Source organism: Gopherus flavomarginatus (genome assembly GCF_025201925.1).
Source record: "Gopherus flavomarginatus isolate rGopFla2 chromosome 13 unlocalized genomic scaffold, rGopFla2.mat.asm SUPER_13_unloc_2, whole genome shotgun sequence".
Classification (NCBI taxonomy): domain Eukaryota; kingdom Metazoa; phylum Chordata; order Testudines; family Testudinidae; genus Gopherus; species Gopherus flavomarginatus.
In genome coordinates, this window is record NW_026114610.1 from 1,219,546 (window position 1) to 1,244,932 (window position 25,387).

The 25,387-nt window shown below is 59.7% G+C and overlaps 2 non-coding genes across 2 annotated transcripts; one reads left to right on the forward strand and one right to left on the reverse strand.

Annotated features, from left to right (window-relative positions):
* Window positions 1-562: 562 nt before the first annotated feature.
* TRNAS-GCU (transfer RNA serine (anticodon GCU)) lies at window positions 563-644 on the reverse strand. The gene has a single exon. It is a non-coding gene; the product is annotated as a tRNA-Ser (tRNA).
* Window positions 645-12,161: 11,517 nt separating this feature from the next.
* On the forward strand, window positions 12,162-12,233 carry TRNAC-GCA (transfer RNA cysteine (anticodon GCA)). The gene has a single exon. It is a non-coding gene; the product is annotated as a tRNA-Cys (tRNA).
* Window positions 12,234-25,387: the final 13,154 nt, after the last annotated feature.

Genomic DNA, 25,387 nt, shown 5'->3' on the forward strand with positions numbered 1-25,387 from the left:
GAATCTATGAAAGAGAGGAAGAGACATTATGACTTGGCATCTCTCCCCCACAAATCAACAGCTGGAAACACACCTGGATGACAAAACTGATTCATAAATCAGAAGAGAACAATAACAATACATTCAAACCAAGGTCCTCAAATAGCTAGTACTGGTTTTTCAGCTGAAAATTTTCAGTTTGGGGAATTTTGTTTTCCCAATCAGACCTTGCCAAGGGAAGCAGGGAGAAAATGTTTAAGTTGCCTCCTTCAGAACAGCTTAGCCTAGACACTCTAGCTGTGAGTCACTGTCATGGCCTTGCTGAGAACTGGGGTATTTTAATAATTTGGGGAAGTCTCAGGGTGTTTGGGGGAGATTATGAGGCTGTTACCTTTTGATATAAAAGCTAAGACATACAGGGCTTGAGAATTTTATTTTTAGAAATCTGAGATTTAGACATTTTATTTAAAGCAAGGGGGTTTCTGAGCAGGGTTTTGTTGGCAGGAAGCAACATTGTTTTGTCTGTCATTGTACCAAAGGGGAGATGGTGGTCTAGAAAGGAGGAGTGAAGACTAAATGCATCCAATGAGGAGAGGATTTGAACCCATGCGTGCAGAGCACAATGGATTAGCAGTCCATCGCCTTAACCACTCAGCCACCTCATCTGAGATGTTAGGAAATGGACAGGATGAGAAATCTAAGGCCAGCAGAGACAGGGACACTAAGGTGTTTTTAAATACTAAGCGGAAGCAGGGGCTGAATGAGCTCCCCCCTCACACCTAGTGACCAGCTGTGGGAAAGGCTTCAGGAACAGACCGTGTTTGCATAGACACACCTACTCTGCCTAGGTATGGAGCATCATGGGGCCGCTTCCCCAAAATGACCAGTTTTAGCGGGTGATGGTCACAAATCACTTTAGCACTGAGTGGTATGAAATGTTATTATCCTTCGTGCATAAGTGAAGGGCAGCAGAACATACTTAGTCAGTCCTGATGGGTGAGGAATAGCTTTTATTGAACTGCATAGAAGTGATTCAGAACGTCACCCTAAACCAGTGGTCCCCAAACATTTCACACTGTGCCCTCTTATCCATGGCTGTGGGCCCTTGGAGCCGCAGTTGAAAACTGGGGCTGGGAGTGGGATGTTGCTTGCTGAAGAGAGGGGTGCAGACAGGGGTAAGGGGGTCGAGGCCGAGCTGGCAGTCAGGGGCCCAGGCTGAGGGTGGGGTTGGAAAAGAGCTAGGACAGAGTCGGGCTGACTGGTGCTCCCTCCATGGGGGTTGGCTCAGCCCGAGGTGCCCCCATGAATGTTGCTCTGTGTCCCCCTAGGAGTCACACCCCACATTTTGGGGACCACTGAACCCTACATGTTAAGCAGGGGCTAGTGATGCCAAAGCCCAGGGAAAGGGAGAACAAGTGCAGGGGCCCCAGAACTGGAACTAGGCCCCCTCACTTCTGTCTGTGGCTCTGCCCCCTGCCACACCTTCCACCCACGGCCCCATCCACTATGTCACCTCTGTTCCACCACTTCCCCCACTAGCCCCACCCTGTCACTCCTTTACCCCTGCCCCGCTCTGTCCCCAAGACCAGAGAAGCTCTGTGCCCCTGCTGCAGCCCCCGGGCCGTAGCACGGAGTGAGAGCTCCTCCAACCCTGGGGCTGACATGGGGGAGACTTTTCCAGGGGGACCTAATTTCTCCAGGGCCCCTAGTCATGGGCTCCACTGCCTCTTGGTGACACAAGGTTTGGGGAGGCTGAGCCTCCCCGAGCCTCCATTATGTGCTGCCCAGGCTACCGCTGCTCAGTGTGTGGCCAGTCTCTCTGTGTTCTCTGCTGTTTGTGCTGGGGAGCCTGGCTGGCCTTAGGGTTGGGGCCCTCCGGCAGCCGCCCAGGACTTCAGGGGGTCAAAGGGCACTGTGTGCCAGTGCAAAGGTGCTCACTGCTTTCCCCTGCCCCAGTGCTCCTCCATGGCCCCATAGAGGATTGGAGGGAGAGAGGAGCAACACTATGTGCTCCATGCGTCCTGGTCACTTTCCCCACCGGGGCTGTGCTGTGAGGGGAGCATCAGAAGCTGCTGCTCTCTGCCCTCCCCTTATGCAGCCTGGCTGAGGAAAGTGACCCGGATGCAGGGAACTCAGGTGATGTTGCTTCTTGCCCCCGCACCCCACCCCCCCAGCTCCTAGGGGTGCCCGGAGGAGCAGCCTTCCAGGGAGGAGCGAGCAGCAACGTGAGCTGCTCCATGCTCACAGGTCACTCTCCCCATATGGGTGCAGAAGGGGGTGCAGAGATTAGGGGTGAAGGGGGTGCAGCAGGGGGCAGTGGCTGGTAGCACAGGAAGGGAGTGTGGGACTTAAGGGCAAAGGGGACACAGTGTAGGGGTTAGGGCACAGGAGGGGGCAGGAGATAGGGGTGAAGGAGGTGCAAGGGTTTTGAGTGCAGGAGCTGGGGGGAAAGGGGGACGGGGATGGTCCAGGGGCGATGGGGAAGTGCTAAAGTACAAGTTTTGCCCAGGGAACCATTTCCCCTAACGCTGATCCTTGATAACATTTCTTGCTGGGAGGGGGAGGGGGAGGAGAGAGGGATGAGGCGTTTTCTCTCTGTTTCTTTCCTCTCCATTTTCTGCTCCTTCTTTCAATTCCAGAAACCTCCCTTGTGTTTCAGACTGTGCAGTGACGCCCTCCCCACCCCAGGCCTCTGGAGCCTTTGGAGCAGAAAGATCCCAGGAGCTGAGGATGAATCCAGGGGTGAGTAGCTGGCAGGAAGGAGTCCTAGCAGCTCTTCTGGGAGTGCAGGGGAGAAATGACTCCCCCTTCTCTAGATTCTCCCCATGGGGCTCTGGGGAGCAGGGAGCGTTGTGTGATAAATTCCATCCAACATCCCCCTTTGATCCAAGCTGAGGGACATCTCAGCTCTGCACGTTCCCCTTGGCAGCACCAAACAAGGGATGTTTTCCACTGCGCAGGAGACCCAGCCAGGGACTGATGTGCTGGAGATATGTTGGGGAAGAGACTGTCTGAATGCCAAAAACAGGAAACGAACAATCTACAGCGACATCATTAACCACAAACACACTCTAACCATGATCCAGCCAGTAGGGAAATGGGCAGGAATTCTTGCTGTTCAGCCATGGCCACACGTACAGAGCTGCACAGCAGTGAGTGTGCTGGGGAAGCTGGTCTGAGCAAACAATTGGAAATGCCCCTTCCGTGAGAACAGAACCAGAGTGTAGAAAGGCCCCTGTGTTAAGTGGTTATGGCTGAGTGCTTAGGGAGCTGTAGTATGACACCATAGCGGTCTTTGTGGAGGTTTGATTTTTGCCAGCTAGGAAAGGCTGGTGTGTATTGTCTTCATGGCTGTACTTTCAGTGATGCAGGTTTCTCTATCCCATTGTTCCACGGGCATCCTACTAGATTGCCAGCTGCCTTTCAACTGCAGTGTGGAGACTGTTTGTGTGCGGGGAGAGACAGTGTGTGTGTTGAGGTAGGTAAGACCGGATCATTATTATCCCTACTTGAAAGAGGGAGAAGCTAAGGCTGAGAAAGGAGAATTGACTTGTCTTAGGTCACACAGCCAGTCAGTGGCAGAGTTGGGAAAAGGACTCAAAAGCCCTGATTTTGAAACTAACCATCAGATCTTGAATTTCATACATGGAATGACCTGAGTAAAGTGCTCTCACATGAGCTCAAGACCAACAACAGTGCACAGTAATTATTCAGCAAGTATCTGAGGAGAACTGCAATGTTAGAGAGAATCACGAACTGCTCAGAGACCATTAATGCAGAGAAGCAGCAAGATTCTTCAAACATATGACTGGTTATGACTTATTTACTTGGTCTTAAAAGAGAAGAACAAGGACCTGAGTCTCCTCCTTGTCAATAACCCCCTGCTCAGCCAATCAGGGTAGAGACTTAGGATGGGAGGCTGAGGGTTCTCACCACAGAGCCCAAAGGATGGCCCAGGTCACCGGTGGGGATCACTGCCCAAGCATTATCTCAGCCGCACATTTTTGGGTGGACCTCCCAGAGTGGGAGCTACAGATCATTCCCCCACAACACACACACACACAGACAAACCTCACTCTTGGCGTTGGGAGGGGAACAGGTGAAAGGACAAAAGCAAAAGACAAAGAGAAAGGAGGAAGGGATGGATAGAGGAAAAGGTGAAACAAAAAGGACAAACCCTAATGTCCCCAGTGATTCTAAGGGACAAAATCTCAGGTGTGGAATAAAATTCTGCCTCCTTAACCTCGTGTTTTCCATGCCTAGCATTCAGCTGTCACCAGATGGATCAGACTGAACAGGTTTCAAACCTCGAGGAGGCTCTTACCTTCTAAACAGGGATGGCTGTTTTTTCATAAAATCAGGCAAAGGGAAGGAGAAAACTTGAAAGAGATTTCTCCTGGCACTCACGTCTGTGAACCCGAATACTCTCTCAGTCCTCAAAGAGAGACCTGGAGAAGGAGACTTGCTGAAGCAAAGCCACAGGGGTCTTTGAGGTTTCCCTGGCCCCTCACCCCTCTCCTGCCTGGCTGATGTCAGCATCTCACTGTGAGGTCATCACCTCCCCACCACCTTTGACCAATAGTCTGAGGTCCTGCAAAGGGCTTTTGTGATGTCACTGCCACACCCCTCCCTTGCTGGGCTAATGTCCTGCCCCTGGCCAGGCACTTTGGAGGTTTGAGCTGCTCCCTGTGGATCACCCCACTCAAGGAGCGTTCGTTCTAGGAAGCAAGCCAGTAGTTTTGGATCATCTGCAAATTTTGTCACCTCACTGTGTGACGAACTGGGAAAGTTCTTAATGTTTTCTCTGATTACTGTGTTGGTGCCTCAGTGTCCCCATGGCAGTTCTTAAGTATCTGGCAGAGCAAAGGGCCAGTGCACCTAAATGCCTGGCACTCTGTCTCCTGGCAACTGATGGCCTGGGCCCCTCCTCTGCAAAGGTGCCAGCTGAAGGTGTTGGAGACAAAGGGATCAGGTGACCTCCTGGCCCAGGAAAGGGGCTGAGGAGAGAGCAGGGGCTGGGAGGGGTTGTTAGTCTGGAGCTGGCTGGGGCCAAGGGTGGAGGGCAGACCTGGGGGTCTGGCTCTCTGCCCCCCAGAATGGACCCAGCCGAGGGGTCCGGTTCGCTGTATCTACAAGCTCTGTTTTAGACCCTGTTCCTGTCATCGAATAAACCTCTGTGTTACTGGCTGGCTAAGAGTCACGTCTGACTGCAAAGTGGGGGTGCAGGACCCGGTGGCTTCCCCAGGACCCCGCTGGGGTGGACTCGCTGTGGGAAGCACACGGAGGGGCAGAGGATGCTGAATGCTCCAAGGAGAGACCCAGGAGGTAAAGACTTGTGAGCCTCTTGCCCTAAAAACTTCTGCTCCAAGGGAGAGGAGGCTCCCCAAAGTCCTGACTGGCTTGGTGGGGAGCAGTTCCGGAGCATCGCCCGGGGACTCCGTGACAACTGGTGGCAGCGGCGGGACGTACTGCACCCCGTGAATGGCGCTGCTTGCAGTAAGTGACTGGGGAGCAGTAAAACAAAGGAGGGATAATGAGGACCAGGCATGCTGAAGGCTCAGAGTGGGACGGTTTCAGGGGGCAGTTAACCTCTGGGAGTGTGGGACCAGCGAGAAGGACTGTTGGAGTAACAGGGTCCCCCTGAGGACTGCAGCCAGCAGTCTCAGGGGCGGAAGAGCTTGCCGCTCGACCCTGGGAGAGAGAAGGATTTTTGCAGTAGCAGGGTTCCCCTGGGGATTGCAGGAGCAGTCCCAGGGGCGGAGGAGTCTGCAGCTCGACCCTGGCAAAGAGGTGGTGATCACGAGAAGGGCTGGCACACCAGGGGTTCTTCCTGGAAACCATGGGGGAGCCAAGAGCACACAGGCCTGTGAGTCCAGAGCCACTTGGCAATGGTGAAGTGATGGCCTATCACCATCTCCTTGAGAAGGACATTGTGATCCTGTGCACAAAGAGAGGGTTACACATGGGGAAATTCACCAAGGCACAGTTAATCGTGCAGTTGGAGGAGAAGGACCGCTCTGAGGAGCAGATTCCTGGCCCAGATGGGGCTACAAGAGGATCTGAGAGCAGCTGGAGCATCAGCCAGGCATCCCCGGGAGTCTGGTCCCCAATCAGACGAGGGTCTTCACGATTGGGTTCCCCATCAGGAGATTGGAGACGGATGGGATGGGAGCAGAGCCCGAGAGAGCGAGAGGACCGTGAGAGAGAGCAAGAGCCCGAGGAAAAGCTGCAGGAGAAGCAGCAGCAGCGTGGACTGGTGATGGTGGATCAGAGAGACATAGGGGGCTGCCCAGGGGTTAGTGGGGAAACACGCCTGCGGGGGTGAGACCCTGGGACAGAGAGAACTGTGGTGGTGCAGCCCCAGATGCTGAGGGACTGTGGGACCTGGGTGAAGGTCCCTGGGGTGAGGCCCCTCGCCCTGCCTATGGCCCAGATCCCTGTGCAGTCGCAGGAGGGGTCAGGCTGGCTGGTAGTTGGGGTTCTCCAGGATGTCGGCTGGGAGGCCCTGTTGGGGGGTGACTGTCTCCCCATGGGACAGGATCCAGGCCCCGCTCCTGTAACGGCCGAGGGTTTGAATTCAAATCCAGGGAACCAATTGGCTAGGATGGAAATGGTCAGTGAAAATGCAAATGACCTGGCTGGCAGGGGGGAGGGGCTGCTGGGCTCAGGATACCTGCCTACCTGTAACCAGCCCCCTGGGGCTGAGTGGGAGGGAGAGATGCTCCCTGCCCGCCTGCACACCGGAGACGGGGCTCACGCTGGCTCTGATGCTGTGACCAGAGCAGAGAGCTCGCTGCCTGCCCCACTGGGACTGCAAGGGCAGTGCTGAGCACAGGGGAAGCTGAGACCCCAGCTGAGTGTGGGAACACCCAGGCAGGGCAGGGCAGGGCAGGGCAGGGCAGGGCAGGGCAGGGCAGGGCAGGGCAGGGCAGGGCAGGGCAGGGCAGGGCAGGGCAGGGCAGGGCAGGGCAGGTGCCAAACAGGTTTGCCTGGTCCAGACGTGCTGCTGGGAAGTGATTACACAGCAGGGAGGGAGCTACCAGGGACAGGGCTCAGGGGGGCTGTGACCCCAGGCCCAGCCAGCGAGAGGGAGCAGGTCCCACTCCCTGCCCCAGCTGCTGAATCCCAGACCGAGCTGCAGAGGGATCCCTCCTTGGAGAAGCTGAGGGAACTTGCTGGCCACAGCGCTGCAAACCCCCTTGGGGAAGGCTGCAGGGACAGAGTCCTGCAGGAGAAGGGATTCCTGTACCGGGAATGGGCTCCCCAAGGGGAAGTAGAACTGGGGGGAATCGGGAGGCAGCTGGTGGTACCCCAGGAATCCACAAGGTTCTTCCCGTTCGAGCTGCTGGATGGGAGGAGAGTGAGGGGACCCCTGGACCTGAAGAGGGAGGATTGGATGGAGAAGGGGGAAGACCCCCAGGGGGATCTCTTCCCTGAGGTGGGAGCCAATCTCCCCATCAGGTGTTCCCCATTCAGAGTCACTGGGAAAGCAGCCCAGAGTGCTGGGGGAAGACCCATCCCAGTTTGAACCGCAGGGGTACTGGGGTGGCAAAGGGTGTGGGCTGCACAAACCTTCCCACATGCGGCCTGCAAGTGCCATCAAGCACACTCGACCTAAGGGAGGGCGTGAGACTGGACTGTACTGGTGTAACTCACACCAAGGAATGGGAGAGACGCTGGGGCATCCATGGGAACCTTGGTGGGTTCGAACTTCCCCAGGTCACTGGCTGAAGTGACCTCGCTCAGTTCGGTCTCGAAGGGGGGAGAGATGTGACGAACTGGGAAAGTTCTTAATGTTTTCTCTGAGTACTGTGTTGGTGCCTCAGTGTCCCCATGGCAGTTCTTAAGTATCTGGCAGAGCAAAGGGCCAGTGCACCTAAATGCCTGGCACTCTGTCTCCTGGCAACTGATGGCCTGGGCCCCTCCTCTGCAAAGGTGCCAGCTGAAGGTGTTGGAGACAAAGGGATCAGGTGACCTCCTGGCCCAGGAAAGGGGCTGAGGAGAGAGCAGGGGCTGGGAGGGGTTGTTAGTCTGGAGCTGGCTGGGGCCAAGGGTGGAGGGCAGACCTGGGGGTCTGGCTCTCTGCCCCCCAGAATGGACCCAGCCGAGGGGTCCGGTTCGCTGTATCTACAAGCTCTGTTTTAGACCCTGTTCCTGTCATCGAATAAACCTCTGTGTTACTGGCTGGCTAAGAGTCACGTCTGACTGCAAAGTGGGGGTGCAGGACCCGGTGGCTTCCCCAGGACCCCGCTGGGGTGGACTCGCTGTGGGAAGCACACGGAGGGGCAGAGGATGCTGAATGCTCCAAGGAGAGACCCAGGAGGTGAAGACGTGTGAGCTTCTTGCCCTGAACAAGTCTGCTCCAAGGGAGAGGAGGCTCCCCAAAGTCCTGACTGGCTTGGTGGGGAGCAGTTCCGGAGCATCGCCCGGGGACTCCGTGACACACTGTTCAGCAGATCATTTATTAATATGTTGACTAGTCCTGGTCCTAGTACAGACACCACGAGATACCTGTTTCCATCCTGAAAACTGACCATTTAGTCCTATCCTTTGTTTCCTATCTTTTAACCAGTTATTTATCCACGTGAGGACCTTCCGGAGGTGAAAGTAAGCCGGTATGTTACGGTATGGGGTACTGGCAAGAGCCAGTACGCTGTGCTAGCCCGGCCCGTCTTCCCCAGGCTGGTGATTTAAAAGACCCATGCCTCCCTGCTGCAGTTGGACCCCAGGCCCTTTAAATCACCTCCCGAGCCCCCCTGCCGGAGACCTGGGGAGCAAATCACTGTCGTGGATGCTGCTCTCTCCCGCTCTGCGAACACAGAGCAGGGGCAGCAGAAGCTTCCTTACAGTGGGGGGGCACTGTTATCCGAACTGTGGCACCCCCATGACACTCCTTCCTTAAGGACCCCCACTCACAGCACTTCTCCCCTCGAGGCCACACCCACAGAACGCCTCTTCCCCAAGACTGCACCCTTCCCCCTCCCCCATCATTTGTCCTAACAGCCAGTAAAGAGTGGTGGGGCCATGGTCCTCTAACCCCCCTGTTCCAGCACCCCTGACACAGAGCTAAGCAGGCAGCAGTGTGTACGTGTATGTGTGTGTGTGTGACAGAGAGTGCTGGGCTGTGCTGAGCTGAGCCAGTGAGAGAAGCGGGGCTGATGTCGGGGCTGTCCCCTGCCTCAGGACTGGTTGCTTCCAGCAGCTGTCTGAACTTAGAGACAGTGTGCCGACACACTCACTCTTCCGCAATGCACACACTGTCTCTCCCCCACCAAGCACACTGCAGTTGAAAAGCAGCTGGCAATCTAGTAGGATGCCCATGGAACAATGGGATAGAAAACTGTATCATTTGATGCTGTACTAGCCCGTGAGGCATTGCAAACCCTTCCCAAAGCACCCTGCAGCCAGTTGCACAGTGGGATAGCTACCACAATGCACTGCTCTCTGTGGCCATCCAAGAGATGCTAGCATGGATGTGCTCTGGTGACACAGGGCATAGGGTGGACATGCAACAGCTGTTCAATTAAAACACTTTAACTAAAGCCATGTTACTCTTTCATCTAGACATAGCTTAAGAATGAGACAAGACTCAGCTTCATCAAAACTGAAGAACCATAATTTCCTCCATAATTGGCAGGATTTGAACCTGCACAGGGAGACCCCAATGGATTTCTAGCCCACCAACTTAACTACTCAGCCACAACTACTTGCTTGATTTGGGGTTCTCACTGTCCTCTAGTTCTGCTCTCACTGAGTGATCAATTCCAGTTGTTTCCTCAGACCAGCTTCCACAACACACACACTGCTGTGCCATTGTGTAAGTGTGTCCATGGCTGAATAGCAAGAATTCCTGCTCCTTTCCCTTCTGGCTGGAGCATGAGGCGAGTGCGTTTGTGGTCAGGGCCGCCCAGAGGATTCTGGTGGCCTGGGGTCTTCGGCAGCAGGGTGCCTCCGCTTCAGCGGTAATTCGGCAGCACGGGGTCCTTCTGCTCCTGGATCCGCTGCCGAAGTGCCCCGAAGACTCACAGTGGGGGCCCCTGCAGCTGAATTGCCACCGAAACGGGACCCACCGCCGAAGTGCAGCTAGGTCTTCAGGGCAAAGACCAGGAGCGGAAGAAGCTGCGGGGGCCCGGGCCCCGCAAGAGTTTTCTGGGGCTCCCAGAGCGAGTGAAGGACCCCGCTCCAGGGGCCCCAAAAAACTCTTGTGGGGGCCCCTGCGGGGCCCGAGGCCTGGGACAAATTGCCCCACTTGCCCCCCACCCCCCCGGGCTGCCCTGTTTGTGGTTAATGACATAGCTGTAGCTTGTTGTCCATTTCTTGCCTTGCTCATTCAGACAGTCCCTTTCCTGTCATATCCCCAGCATATCAGTGATTGCAATAGCAGGGGGCAGGTTTTCTCTGGGGCACTGAGCTTTGCCAGGGGGTTGATGGCTCCTTTCTTTACTCACCCTGGAGTAAACTCAGCTTTTTATTCCATCCTTGTTGTTTCAAGGAATAACAACAGATGACCAAAGAAAGAGGTGGACAGGGTGGGTCTCAGGGGAGGGGCAGAGAGGTGTGGGCGGTGGGCAGGTCAGGTCAGGGGAGGGGGCAGAGAGATGTGGGAGGTGGGCAAGGCAGGTCTCAGAGAAGGGGTCAGAGGCGTACAAGCAGTGGGCAGGGCAGGTCTCAGGGGAGGGTCAGAGAGGTACAAGCAGTGGGCAGGGCAGGTCTCAGGGGAAGGTCAGAGAGATGGAAGTGGTGGGCAAGGCCGGTCTAGGGGAGAGGGCAGAGAGGTGTGGGCAGGACTGGTCTCAGGGGAGGTGGCAGAGAGGTGTGGGCAGGGCTGGTCTTAGGGGAGGGGGCAGAGAGAGGGGAGGGGACAAAGAGGTGTGAGTGATGGGCAGGGTGGGTCTCAGGGGAAGGGTAGAGAGGTGGGCAGGGTGGATCTCAGGGGAGGGCTCAGAGAGGTGTGGGTGATGGGCAGGGTGAGTCTCAGGCGAGGGGGCAGAGAGGTACGAGCAGTGGGCAGGGCAGGTCTCAGGGGAGGGCTCAGAGAGCTGTGGTCAATGAGCAGGGTGAGTCTCGGGGAGGGCTCAGAGAGGTGTGGGTGATGAGCAGGGTGAGTCTCAGGGGAGGGGGCAGAGAGGTGTGGGCAATGGGCAGGGTGAGTCTCAAGGGAGGGCTCAGAGAGGTGTGGGGAATGGGCAGGGTGAGTCTCGGGGAGGGGGCAGAGAGGTGTGGGCAATGGGCAGGGTGAGTCTCAGGGGAGGGGGCAGAGAGGTGTGGGCAGCAGGCAGACCTTGGGGTAGAGGGTGGAGTGGCGCGAGGAGGTCTTGGGGGAGGAGAGGAGCGAGCGAAAGGTGGACCAGCAGGCCTCAGCCAAAGAGCAGGTGTGGGAAGTGGCCAAATGGGATTGAGGGCAGAGCACAAGTGGGGCCTCAGAAGGAGGAGAATGAGTGGAGTGGGGGGACAGCACCACAGGCTGGGCAGGGCTGCCCACAGGATTCAGGGGGCCTGGGGCAAAACAATTTCAGGGGCCCCTTCCATAAAAAAAAGTTGCAATACTATAGAATACTATATGATCATAGGGGCCCCTGCGGGGCCTGGGGCAAATTGCCCCACCTGCCCTCCCTCTGGGCAGCGCTGCCCTCAGCCTCTCCTCGTAAGTCCCCTGCCTCCTAATCATTTTTGTTGCCCTCCCCTAAACTCTCTCCAATTTGTTTCTGTAGTGGGGCGGGGGGGTGAAAACTGGATGCTATGCTCCAGATGTGGCCTCACCAGTGCTGAATGGAGGGGAATAATCACTTCCCTCTATCTGCTTGCAATGTTCCTACTAATCCAGCCCAATATGACCAATTCCCCATATTGAATGCAGACACAGCAATATTTGATAAATTGGTTCCTTTCCATTCAGGAGGTTATTTCCCACCTATTCATAAATAATGAAGATGCTCTAAGTGGAGGGGAGAGAGCTGTCCCGTCCGTGCAGTTAATCCATCTCCTCGAGAGGTGGTAGCTATGTCAGTGGGGGGAAGCTATGCTGGTGTATGTGGAAGCTGTGGTGTCTACATGTGTATATAAAATTTAATCAAACCCCATTTTTAAAACCCCTGTGGTCTGGGAATAGAAAAGGAGCTCTCTGAGGAAGAGCCTGTCCTTCAAAATCCTTAAGATCACTGATTTGCCTATGCAAATATTATGGGGGTATAGCTCAGTGGGAAAGTGTTTGACTGCAAATCAAGTGGTCCTTAGTTCAAATCCAAGTGCTCCCTCACAAACCTGTTTCTTCAGTAAAGATAATTCTATTTCCAATATATTCAGGAGCTCCACTAAATGGGGGTCCCTGAAATACATGTGCACCCTCAATGTTTTCCTGTGCAAATGCATAAAAACCTAGCAAACGTGTCCCCCAGCTGAAATCACTTCCAATCCTCTAAGTGTCTAGGTTTGTTTTCATCAATTAAACAAAGGCACGTGAAAACACATTTTCAGGTCCTTAGCCTCCATGGGCTACAATGTGCAGACGAACAAGAACCACATCCACTTGGGAGGAATGGACTAGTCTGTATTACATTTCCTAAGTTGCCATTGGGACTGAAAACTCTACTGGAGGTGGACAGGAACCTCTTAGAAAAATAAAATAACCAAAATTTACCAAACTCCCGGTTACACATTGAAACCTCTCTTTGTGCACACGGCATCAATTGGGGCTCTAATAAATGGCAGCCTTCCTTTAACACAGATCATTGTTCTGTGTAACTTTCAGATGCATTCAAATGGCAGCTGTTTACAGGTTATGGGCTGCTAGTTCATGAGCAGGAGCAGTCTCTGTACGTTTACCAGCCATAGAGCTTGTTATGTCTGCGTCTAAGTAAGTGCGGAGTTATTTCAATGGCTCCTGTGCTGACACCTGCTGCCCCTTCTAGCTGGTTAATTGCACTATTTGGAACCTGCTCCTAAAATTACACCCTTCCTGGGAGTGTCAAAACTGCCCAAGGAAACCTCATTGGGTTTCAAGTGCAGCTCAAGTAGGGAGGTGAGGGGCCAGTACAGGAGTTTCAGAGGTTTTTCCTTTGTCACAGGGAGCAGGGTCAGGGAGGCCAGTAGTCATGACCGTGGGGTTCTATTCCTGGCTGTGGGAGGAAAGGGGTGTTTAGGGCATTAGAGTGGGGGCCTAGAAATCAACGAGGAAAACATCTCCCTTTTCAGCTTCAATGCTCATTGAACAAAAACATGGCTTCTCATCTCATAGGCAGGGCCAGTGCAAGCATATTTTGTGCCCTACGCGAAACTTTCAACTTGCGCCCCCCCACACAAAAAAATCACATACATTATAGACAATACACAGTCACGGAGTAACATGTTATAATTTAGAATTCATGTTTCTGCGCTTTAAGTTTAGCAAATTTAAAAACAAGTTCCTCCAAGTCAATGCTGTGAGCAAAGTCATGTTCTAGTGAAAAGGTAGATAGCCCAACAAGTCTTTGTTGCAACATTGATGTTCGCATGTATGTTTTTATCAATTTGAGCTTCGAGAAGCTTCGCTCACCACTGGCCACAGAAACTAGGAGAGTCAAGAGGATGCGAACAGCAATAACTGTGTTAGGGACACTATCTGTCAGCTGGGGGTCAGGGCTGTGGGGGGGATGGCGTCAAGGGGTTTCCAGCTCAGAGGGACTGGGCTCAGAGCTGGGGATCAGGGCTGTGGGGGGGATGAGGTCAAGGGGTTTCCAGATCAGAGGGACTGGGCTCGGACCTGAGGGTCAGGACTGTAGGGGGGATGGGGTCGAGGAGGTTTCCAGCTCAGAGGGACTGGGCTCGGAGCTGGGGGTCAGGGCTGTGGGGGGGATGGTGTCGAGGGGGTTTCCAGCTCAGAAGGACTGGGGTCTGACCAGGGGTCAGGGCTGTGGGGGGGATTGGCTAAGGGCGTTTCCAGCTCAGGGGGACTGGGCTCGGAGCTGGGGGTCAGAGCTGTGAAGGGGATGGGGTCAGAGGGTTTTCAGCTCAGAGGGACTGGGCTCAGAGCTGGGGGTCAGGGCTGTGGGGGGGATGGGGTCAGGGGGTTTCCAGCTCAGAGGGACTGGGCTCGGAGCTGGGGGTCAGGGCTGTGGGGTGGATGGAGTCAAGGGGGTTTCCAGCTCAGAGGGGCTGGGCTCGGTGCTGGGGGTCAGGGCTATGGGGGGGATGGAGTCAAGGGGGTTTCCAGCTCAGAGGGACTGGGCTCGGAGCTGGGGGTCAGGGCTGTGGGGGGGATGGGGTCGAGGGGGTTTCCAGCTCAAAGGGACTGGGCTCGGAGCTGGGGGTCAGGGCTGTGGGGGGATGGGGTCGAGGGGGTTTCCAGCTCAGAGGGGCTGGGCTCAGAGCTGGGGGTCAGGGCTGTGTGGGGGATAGGGTCGAGGGGGTTTCCATCTCAGAGGGACTGGGCTCAGAGCTGGGGGTCAGGGCTGTGGGGGGGATGGAGTCGAGGGGGTTTCCAGCTCAGAGGGATTGGGCTTGGAGCTGGGGGTCAGGGATGTGGGGGGAATGGGGTCGAGGGGTTTTCCAGCTCAAGGGGACTGGGCTCGGAGCTGGGGGTCAGGGCTGTGGGGGGGATGGGGTCGAGGGGGTTTCCAGCTGAGAGGGGCTGGGCTCGGAGCTGGGGGTGAGGGCTGTGGGGGGATGGGGTCGAGGGGGTTTCCAGCTCAGAGGGGCTGGGCTCAGAGCTGGGGGTCAGGGCTGTAGGGTGGATGGGGTCAGGGGGTTTCCAGCTCAGAGGGACTGGGCTCGGAGCTGGGGGTCAGGGCTGTGGGGGGGATGGGGTCGAGGGGGTTTCCAGCTCAGAGGGACTGGGCTCAGAGCTGGGGGTCCGGGCTGTGGGGGGCATGGGATCGAGGGGGTTTCCAGCTCAGAGGGACTGGGCTCGGAGCTGGGGGTCAGGGCAGTGGGGGGATGGGCTCGAGGAGGATTCCAGCTCAGAGGGGCTGGGCTCGGAGCTGGGGGTCAGGCCTGTGCGGGGGATGGCGTCAGGGGGTTTCCAGCTCAGACAGACTGGGCTCGGAGCTGGGGGTCAGGGCAGTGGGGAGATGGGCTCGAGGGGGCTTCCAGCTCAAAGGGACTGGGCTCGGAGCTGGGGGTCAGGGCTGGGGAGGGATGGGATCGAGCGGGTATCCAGCTCAGAGGGGCTGGGCTCGGACCTGGGGGTCAGGGCTCTGGGGGGGATGGGGTCGAGGGGGTATCCAGCTCAGAGGGACTGGGCTCAGAGCTGGGGGTCAGGGCTGTGTGGGGGATAGGGTCGAGGGGGTTTCCATCTCAGAGAGACTGGGCTCAGAGCTGGAGGTCAGGGCTGTGGGGGGTATGGAGTCGAGGGGGTTTCCAGCTCAGAGGGATTGGGCTCGGAGCTGGGGGTCAGGGATGTGGGGGGAATGGGGTCGAGGGGGTTTCCAGCTGAGAGGGGCTGGGCTCGGAGCTGGGGGTCAGGGCTGTGGGGGGATGGGGTCGAGGGGGTTTCCAGCTCAGAGGGGCTGGGCTCGGAGCTGGGGGTCAGGGCTGTAGGGGGGATGGGGTCAGGGGGTTTCCAGCTCAGAGGTACTGGGCTCGGAGCTGGGGGTCAGGGCTGTGGGGGGGGATGGGGTCGAGGGGGTATCCAGCTCAGAGGGACTGGGCTCAGAGCTGGGGGTCAGGGCTGTGCGGGGGATGGCGTCAGGGGGTTTCCAGCTCAGAGGGATTGGGCTCGGAGCTGGGGGTCAGGGATGTGGGGGGAATGGGGTCGAGGGGGTTTCCAGCTCAAGGGGACTGGGCTCGGAGCTGGGGGTCAGGGCTGTGGGGGGATGGGGTCGAGGGGGTTTCCAGCTCAGAGGGGCTGGGCTCGGAGCTGGGGGTCAGGGCTGTAGGGGGGATGGGGTCAGGGGGTTTCCAGCTCAGAGGTACTGGGCTCGGAGCTGGGGGTCAGGGCTGTGGGGGGGGATGGGGTCGAGGGGGTATCCAGCTCAGAGGGACTGGGCTCAGAGCTGGGGGTCAGGGCTGTGCGGGGGATGGCGTCAGGGGGTTTCCAGCTCAGACGGACTGGGCTCGGAGCTGGGGGTCAGGGCTGTGGAGGAATGGGATCGAGGGGGTATCCAGCTCAGAGGGGCTGGGCTCGGAGCTGGGGGTCAGGGCTGTGTGGGGGATAGGGTCGAGGGGGTTTCCATCTCAGAGGGACTAGGCTCAGAGCTGGGGGTCAGGGCTGTGGGGGGGATGGAGTCGAGGGGGTTTCGAGCTCAGAGGGATTGGGCTTGGAGCTGGGGGTCAGGGCTGTGGGGGGGATGGGGTCCAGGGGGTTTCCAGCTCAGAGGGACTGGGCTCGGAGCTGGGGCTCAGGGCAGTGGGGGGATGGGCTTGTCATAAACAGATAGCTAAGGGTTAATGTCTCTTTCACCTGAAGCACCTGACCAGAGGACCAATCAGGAAACCGAATTTTTTCAACTTTGGGTGGAGGAAATTGAGTGTCTGTGTCTTTGTTTTCTGGCTGCCTGCTTTCTCTGAGCTTTGGAGAAGTAGTTCTACTTTCTAGTCTTCTGTTTCTAAGTGTAAGGACAAAGAGATCAGATAGTAAGTTCTATGGTTTCTTTTCTTTGGTATTTGCATGAATATAAGTGGTGGAGTGCTTTGATTTGTATTCTTTTTGAATAAGGCTGTTTATTCAATATTCTTTTAAGCAATTGACCCTGTGTTGTATCATCTAATACAGAGAGAACATTTGGATGTATTTTTCTTTCTTTTTATATAAAGCTTTCTTTTAAGACCTGTTGGAGTTTTTCTTTACTTCAGGGAAATTGAGTCTGTACTCACCAGGGAATTGGTGGGAGGAAGAAGTCAAGGGGAGATCTGTGTGTTGGATTGCTAGCCTAATTTTGCATTCCCTCTGGGGGAATAGGAAAGTACTTTTTGTTTCCAGGAGTGGGAACAGAGAGGGAGATTCACTCTGTTTGGATTCACAGAGCTTGTGTCTGTGTATCTCTCCAGGAGCACCTGGAGGGGGGAAGGGAAAAAGGATTATTTCCCTTTGTTGTGAGACTCAAGGGATTTGGGTCTTGGGGTCCCCAGGGAAGGTTTTTCAGAGGGACCAGAGTGCCCCAAAACACTCTAATTTTGGGGTGGTGGCAGCAGGTACCAGGTCCAGGCTGGTGGCTAAGCTTGGAGGTTTTCATGCTAACCCCCATATTTTGGACGCTAAGGTCCAAAACTGGGAATAAGGTTATGTCAGGGCTCGAGGAGGATTCCAGTTCAGAGGGGCTGGGCTCGGAGCTGGGGGTCAGGGCTGGGGAGGGATGGGATCGAGGGTGTATCCAGCTCAGAGGGGCTGGGCTCGGAGCTGGGGGTCAGGGCTCTGGGGGGGATGGGGTCGAGGGGGTATCCAGCTCAGAGAGATTGGGCTCAGAGCTGGGGGTCAGGGCTGTGCGGGGGATGGCGTCAGGGGGTTTCCAGCTCAGACGGACTGGGCTCGGAGCTGGGGGTCAGGGCAGTGGGGGGATGGGCTCGAGGGGGCTTCCAGCTCAAAGGGGCTGGGCTCGGAGCTGGGGGTCAGGGCTGGGGAGGGATGGGATCGAGGGGGTATCCAGCTCAGAGGGGCTGGGCTCGGAGCTGGGGGTCAGGGCTCTGGGGGGGATGGGGTCGAGGGGGTATCCAGCTCAGAGGGACTGGGCTCAGAGCTGAGGGTCAGGGCTGTGTGGGGGATAGGGTCGAGGGGGTATCCAGCTCAGAGAGACTGGGCTCAGAGCTGGAGGTCAGGGCTGTGGGGGGTATGGAGTCGAGGGGGTTTCCAGCTCAGAGGGATTGGGCTCGGAGCTGGGAGTCAGGGATGTGGGGGGAATGGGGTCGAGGGGGTTTCCAGCTCAAGGGGACTGGGCTCGGAGCTGGGGGTCAGGGCTGTGGGGGGGATGGGGTCGAGGGGGTTTCCAGCTGAGAGGGGCTGGGCTCGGAGCTGGGGGTCAGGGCTGTGGGGGGATGGGATCGAGGGGGTATCCAGCTCAGAGGGGCTGGGCTCGGAGCTGGGGGTCAGGGCTCTGGGGGGGATGGGGTCGAGGGGGTATCCAGCTCAGAGGGACTGGGCTCAGAGCTGGAAGTCAGGGCTGTGGGGGGGATGCAGTCGAGGGGGTTTCCAGCTCAGAGGGATTGGGCTCGGAGCTGGGGGTCAGGGATGTGGGGGGAATGGGGTCGAGGGGGTTTCCAGCTCAAGGGGACTGGGCTCGGAGCTGGGGGTCAGGGCTGTGGGGGGATGGGGTCGAGGGGGTTTCCAGCTCAGAGGAGCTGGGCTCGGAGCTGGGGGTCAGGGCTGTAGGGGGGATGGGGTCAGGGGGTTTCCAGCTCAGAGGTACTGGGCTCGGAGCTGGGGGTCAGGGCTGTGGGGGGGATGGGGTCGAGGGGGTATCCAGCTCAGAGGGACTGGGCTCGGAGCTGGGGGTCAGGGCTGTGGGGGGATGGGGTCGAGGGGGTTTCCAGCTCAGACGGACTGGGCTCAGAGCTGGGGGTCAGGGCTGTGTGGGAGATAGGGTCGAGGGGGTTTCCATCTCAGAGGGACTGGGCTCAGAGCTGGGGGTCAGGGCTGTGGGGGGTATGGAATCGAGGGGGTTTCCAGCTCAGAGGGATTGGGCTTGGAGCTGGGGGTCAGGGATGTGGGGGGAATGGGGTCGAGGGGGTTTCCAGCTCAAGGGGACTGAGATCGGAGCTGGGGGTCAGGGCTGTGAAGGGGTGGGATCGAGGGGGTTTCCAGCTCAAGGGGACTGGGCTCGGAGCTGGGGGTGAGGGCTGTGGGGGGATGGGGTCGAGGGGGTATCCAGCTCAGAGAGACTGGGCTCAGAGCTGGGGGTCAGGGCTGTGCGGGGGATGGCGTCAGGGGGTTTCCAGCTCAGAGGGATTGGGCTCGGAGCTGGGGGTCAGGGATGTGGGGGGAATGGGGTCGAGGGGGTTTCCAGCTCAAGGGGACTGGGCTCGGAGCTGGGGGTCAGGGCTGTGGGGGGGGATGGGGTCGAGGGGGTTTCCAGCTGAGAGGGGCTGGGCTTGGAGCTGGGGGTCAGGGCTGTGGGGGGGATGGGGTCGAGGGGGTATCCAGCTCAGAGGGACTGGGCTCAGAGCTGGGGGTCAGGGCTGTGCGGGGGATGGCGTCAGGGGGTTTCCAGCTCAGACGGACTGGGCTCGGAGCTGGGGGTCAGGGGCAGTGGGGGGATGGGCTCGAGGGGGCTTCCAGCTCAAAGGGGCTCGGCTCGGAGCTGGGGGTCAGGGCTGTGGAGGGATGGGATCGAGGGGGTATCCAGCTCAGAGGGGCTGGGCTCGGAGCTGGGGGTCAGGGCTCTGGGGGGGATGGGGTCGAGGGGGTATCCAGCTCAGAGGGACTGGGCTCAGAGCTGGAAGTCAGGGCTGTGGGGGGGATGGAGTTGAGGGGGTTTCCAGCTCAGACGGACTGGGCTCGGAGCTGGGGGTCAGGGCAGTGGAGGGATGGGCTCGAGGGGGCTTCCAACTCAAAGGGGCTGGGCTCGGAGCTGGGGGTCAAGGCTGTGGAGGGATGGGGTCGAGGGGGTTTCCAGCTCAGAAGGACTGGGCTCGGAGCTGGGGGTCAGGGCAGTGGGGGGATGGGCTCGAGGGGGCTTCCAGCTCAAAGGGGCTGGGCTCTGAGCTGGGGGTCAGGGCTCGGGAGGGATGGGATCGAGGGGGTATCCAGCTCAGAGTGGCTGGGCTCGGAGCTGGGGATCAGGGCTCTGGGGGGGATGGGTTCGAGGGGGTATCCAGCTCAGAGGGACTGGGCTCAGAGCTGGGTGTCAGGGCTGTGTGGGGGATAGGGTCGAGGGGGTTTCCATCTCAGAGAGACTGGGCTCAGAGCTGGAGGTCAGGGCTGTGGGGGGGATGGAGTCGAGGGGGGTTTCCAGCTCAGAGGGATTGGGCTTGGAGCTGGGGGTCAGGGCTGTGGGGGGGATGGAGTCGAGGGCGGTTTTCAGCTCAGAGGGATTGGGCTTGGAGCTGGGGGTCAGGGATGTGGGGGGAATGCGGTCGATTGGGTTTCCAGCTGAGAGGGGCTGGGCTCGGAGCTGTGGGTCAGGGCTCTGGGGGGATGGGGTCGAGGGGGTTTCCAGCTCAGAGGGGCTGGGCTCGGAGTTGGGGGTCAGGGCTGTAGGGACGATGGGGTCAGGGGGTTTCCAGCTCAGAGAGACTGGGCACGGAGCTGGGGGTCAGGGCTGTGGGGGGGGATGGGGTCGAGGGGTTATCCAGCTCAGAGGGACTGGGCTCAGAGCTGGGGGTCAGGGCTGTGCGGGGGATGGCGTCAGGGAGTTTCCAGCTCAGACGGACTGGGCTCGGAGCTGGGGGTCAGGGCAGAGGGGGGATGGGCTCGAGGGGGCTTCCAGCTCAAAGGGGCTGAGCTCGGAGCTGGGGGTCAGGGCTGTGGAGGGATGGGATCGAGGGGGTATCCAGCTCAGAGGGGCTGGGCTCAGAGCTGGGGGTCAGGGCTGTGTGGGGGATAGGGTCGAGGGGGTTTCCATCTCAGAGAGACTGGGCTCAGAGCTGGAGGTCAGGGCTGTGGGGGGGATGGAGTCGAGAGGGTTTCCAGCTCAAGGGGACTGGGCTCGGAGCTGGGGGTCAGGGCTGTGGGGGGGATGGTGTCGAGGGGGTTTCCAGCTCAGAGGGGCTGGGCTCGGAGCTGGGGGTCAGGGCTCTGGGGGGGATGGGGTCGAGGGGGTATCCAGCTCAGAGGGACTGGGCTCGGAGCTGGGGATCAGGGCTGTGTGGGGGATAGGGTCGAGGGGGTTTCCATCTCAGAGAGACTGGGCTCAGAGCTGGAGGTCAGGGCTGTGGCGGGGATGGAGTCGAGGGGGTTTCCAGCTCAGAGGGATTGGACTCGGAGCTGGGGGTCAGGGATGTGGGGGGAATGGGGTCGAGGGGGTTTCCAGCTCAAGGGGACTGGACTCAGAGCTGGGGGTCAGGGATGTGGGGGGAATGGGGTCGAGGGGGTTTCCAGCTGAGAGGGCTGGGCTCGGAGCTGGGGGTCAGGGCTGTGGGGGGATGGGGTCGAGGGGGTTTCCAGCTCAGAGGGGCTGGGCTCGGAGGTGGCTGTCAGGGCTGTAGGGGCGATGGGGTCAGGGGGTTTCCAGCTCAGAGAGACTTGGCTCGGAGCTGGGGGTCAGGGCTGTGGGGGGGATGGGGTCGAGGGGGTATCCAGCTCAGAGGGACTGGGCTCAGAGCTGGGGGTCAGGGCTGTGCGGGGGATGGCGTCAGGGGGTTTCCAGCTCAGACGGACTGGGCTCGGAGCTGGGGGTCAGGGCTGTGGAGGGATGGGATCGAGGGGGTATCCAGCTCAGAGGGGCTGGGCTCGGAGCTGGGGGGTCAGGGCTGTGGGGGGGATGGGGTTGAGGGGGTATCCAGCTCAGAGGGACTGGGCTCAGAGCTGGGGGTCAGGGCTGTGTGGGGGATGGAGTCGAGGGGGTTTCCAGCTCAGAGGGATTGGGCTCGGAGCTGGGGGTCAGGGCTGTGGGGGGGTTTGGGTCGAGGGGGTTTACAGCTCAGAGGGACTGGGCTCGGAGCTGGGGGTCAGGGCTGTGGGGGGGATGGTGTCGAGGGGGTTTCCAGCTCAGAGGAGCTGGGCTCGGAGCTGGAGGTCAGGGCTGTGGGGGGATGTGGTCGACGGGGTTTCCAGCTCAGAGGTGCTGGGCTTGGAGCTGGGGGTCAGGGCTGTGGGGGGGATGGGGTCGAGGGGGTTTACAGCTCAGAGGGACTGGGCTCGGAGCTGGGGATCAGGGCTGTGGGGGGCATGGGATCGAGGGGGTTTCCAGCTCAGAGGGACTGGGCTCGGAGCTGGGGATCAGGGCTGTGGGGGGGATGGGGTCGAGGGGGTATCCAGCTCAGAGGGACTGGGCTCGGAGCTGGGGGTCCGGGCTGTGGGGGGCATGGGATCGAGGGGGGTTTCCAGCTCAGAGGGACTGGGCTCGGAGCTGGGGGTCACTGCAGTGGGGGGATGGGCGCGAGGGGGATTCCAGCTCAGAGGGGCTGGGCTCGGAGCTGGGGGTCAGGGCTGGGGAGGGATGGGATCGAGGGTGTATCCAGCTCAGAGGGGCTGGGCTCGGAGCTGGGGGTCAGGGCTCTGGGGGGGATGGGGTCGAGGGGGTATCCAGCTCAGAGAGACTGGGCTCAGAGCTGGGGGTCAGGGCTGTGCGGGGGATGGCGTCAGGGGGTATCCAGCTCAGAAGGACTGGGCTCGGAGCTGGGGGTCAGGGCAGTGGGGGGATGGGCTCGAGGGGGCTTCCAGCTCAAAGGGGCTGGGCTCTGAGCTGGGGGTCAGGGCTCGGGAGGTATGGGATCGAGGGGGTATCCAGCTCAGAGGGGCTGGGCTCGGAGCTGGGGGTCAGGACTCTGGGGGGGATGGGGTCGAGGGGGTATCCAGGTCAGAGGGACTGGGCTCAGAGCTGGGGGTCAGGGCTGTGTGGGGGATAGGGTCGAGGGGGTTTCCATCTCAGAGAGACTGGGCTCAGAGCTGGAGGTCAGGGCTGTGGGGGGGGATGGAGTCGAGGGGGTTTCCAGCTGAGAGGGGCTGGGCTCGGAGCTGGGGTCAGGGCTGTGGGGGGATGGGGTCGAGGGGGTTTCCAGCTCAGAGGGGCTGGGCTCAGAGGTGGGGGTCAGGGCTGTAGGGGCGATGGGGTCAGGGGGTTTCCAGCTCAGAGAGACTGGGCTCGGAGCTGGGGGTCATGGCTGTGGGGGGGATGGGGTCGAGGGGGTATCCAGCAAAGAGGGACTGGGCTCAGAGCTGGGGGTCAGGGCTGTGCGGGGGATGGCGTCAGGGGGTTTCCAGCTCAGACGGACTGGGCTCGGAGCTGGGGGTCAGGGCTGTGGAGGGATGGGATCGAGGGGGTATCCAGCTCAGAGGGGCTGGGCTCGGAGCTGGGGGTCAGGGCTCTGGGGGGGATGGGGTTGAGGGGGTTTCCAGCTCAGAGGGATTGGCCTCGGAGCTGGGGGTCAGGGCTGTGGGGGGGTTGGGTTCGAGGGGGTTTACAGCTCAGATTGACTGGGCTCAGAGCTGGGGATCAGGGCTGTGGGGGGGGATGGAGTCGAGGGGGGTTTCCAGCTGAGAGGGGCTGGGCTCGGAGCTGGGGGTCAGGGCTGTGGGGGGATGTGGTCGAGGGGGTTTCCAGCTCAGAGGGGCTGGGCTCGGAGTTGGGGGTCAGGGCTGTATGGACGATGGGGTCAGGGGGTTTCCAGGTCAGAGAGACTGGGCTCGGAGCTGGGGGTCAGGGCTGTGGGGGGGATGGGGTCGAGGGGTTATCCAGCTCAGAGGGACTGGGCTCAGAGCTGGGGGTCAGTGCTGTGCGGGGGATGGCGTCAGGGGGTTTCCAGCTCAGACGGACTGGGCTCGGAGCTGGGGGACAGGGCAGAGGGGGGATGGGCTCGAGGGGGCATCCAGCTCAAAGTGGCTGGGCTCGGAGCTGGGGGTCAGGGCTGTGAAGGGATGGGATCGAGGGGGTATCCAGCTCAGAGGGGCTGGGCTCGGAGCTGCTGGTCAGGGCTGTGTGGGTGATAGGGTCGAGGGGGTTTCCATCTCAGAGAGACTGGGCTCAGAGCTGGAGGTCAGGGCTGTGGGGGGGATGGAGTCGAGAGGGTTTCCAGCTCAAGGGGACTGGGCTCGGAGCTGGGGGTCAGGGCTGTGGGGGGGATGGTGTCGAGGGGGTTTCCAGCTCAGAGGTGCTGGGCTTGGAGCTGGGGGTCAGGGCTGTGTGGGGGATGGGATCGAGGGGGTTTACAACTCAGAGGTGCTTGGCTCGGAGCTGGGGATCAGGGCTGTGGGGGGGATGGGGTCGAGGGCGTATCCAGCTCAGAGGGACTGGACTCGGAGCTGGGGGTCAGGGCTGTGAGGGGGATGGGGTCAGGGGGTTTCCATCTCAGAGGGACTGGACTCGGAGCTGGGGGTCAGGGCTGTGAGGGGGATGGGGTCAGGGGGTTTCCAGCTCAGAGGGACTGGGCTCGGAACTGGGGGTCAGGGCTGTGGGGGGGAATGGGGTCAGGGGGTTTCAAGGTCAAAGGGACTGGTCTCGGAGCTGGGGGTCAGGGCTGTGGGGGGGATGGAGTCGAGGGGGTTTCCAGCTCAGAGGGATTGGACTCGGAGCTGGGGGTCAGGGATGTGGGGGAATGGGGTCGAGGGGGTTTCCAGCTCAAGGGGACTGGGCTCGGAGCTGGGGGTCAGGGTTGTGGGGTGGATGGGGTCGAGGGGGTTTCCAGCTGAGAGGGGCTGGGCTCAGAGCTGGGGGTCAGGGCTGTGGGGGGCATGGGGTCAGGGGGTTTCCAGCTCAGAGGGACTGGGCTCGGAGCTGGGGGTCAGGACTGTGGGGGGGATGGGGTCGAGGGGGTTTCCAGCTCAGAGGGACTGGGCTCGGAGCTGGGGGTCCGGGCTGTGGGGGGATGGGGTCGAGGGGGTTTCCAGCTCAGAGGTGCTGGGCTTGGAGCTGGGGGTCAGGGCTGTGGGGGGGATGGGATCGAGGGGGTTTACAACTCAGAGGGACTGGGCTCGGAGCTGGGGGTCAGGGCTGTGGGGGGATGGGGTCGAGGGGGTTTTCAGCTCAGAGGTGCTGGGCTTGGAGCTGGGGGTCAGGGCTGTGAGGGGGATGGGGTCAGGGGGTTTCCAGCTCAGAGGGACTGGGCTCGGAGCTGGGGGTCAGGGCTGTGGGGGGGAATGGGGTCAGGGGGTTTCAAGGTCAAAGGGACTGGGCTCGGAGCTGGGGGTCAGGGCTGTGGGGGGATGGGGTCGAGGGGGTATCCAGCTCAGAGGGACTGGGCTCGGAGCTGGGGGTCAGGGCTGGGGAGGGATGGGATCGAGGGTGTATCCAGCTCAGAGGGGCTGGGCTCGGAGCTGGGGGTCAGGGCTGGGGGGGATGGGATCGAGGGTGTATCCAGCTCAGAGGGGCTGGGCTCGGAGCTGGGGGTCAGGGCTCTGGGGGGGATGGGGTCGAGGGGGTATCCAGCTCAGAGAGACTGGGCTCAGAGCGGGGGTTCAGGGCTGTGCGGGGGATGGCGTCAGGGGGTATCCAGCTCAGAAGGACTGGGCTCGGAGCTGGGGGTCAGGGCAGTTGGGGGATGGGCTCGAGGGGGCTTCCAGCTCAAAGGGGCTGGGCTCTGAGCTGGGGGTCAGGGCTCGGGAGGGATGGGATCGAGGACGTATCCAGCTCAGAGGGACTGGGCTCGGAGCTGGGGGTCAGGACTCTGGGGGGGATGGGGTCAGGGGGTTTCCATCTCAGAGGGACTGGACTCGGAGCTGGGGGTCAGGGCTGTGAGGGGGATGGGGTCAGGGGGTTTCCAGCTCAGAGGGACTGGGCTCGGAGCTGGGGGTCAGGGCTGTGGGGGGATGGGGTCGAGGGGGTATCCAGCTCAGAGGGACTGGGCTCAGAGCTGGGGATCAGGGCTGTGTGGGGGATAGGGTCGAGGGGGTTTCCATCTCAGAGAG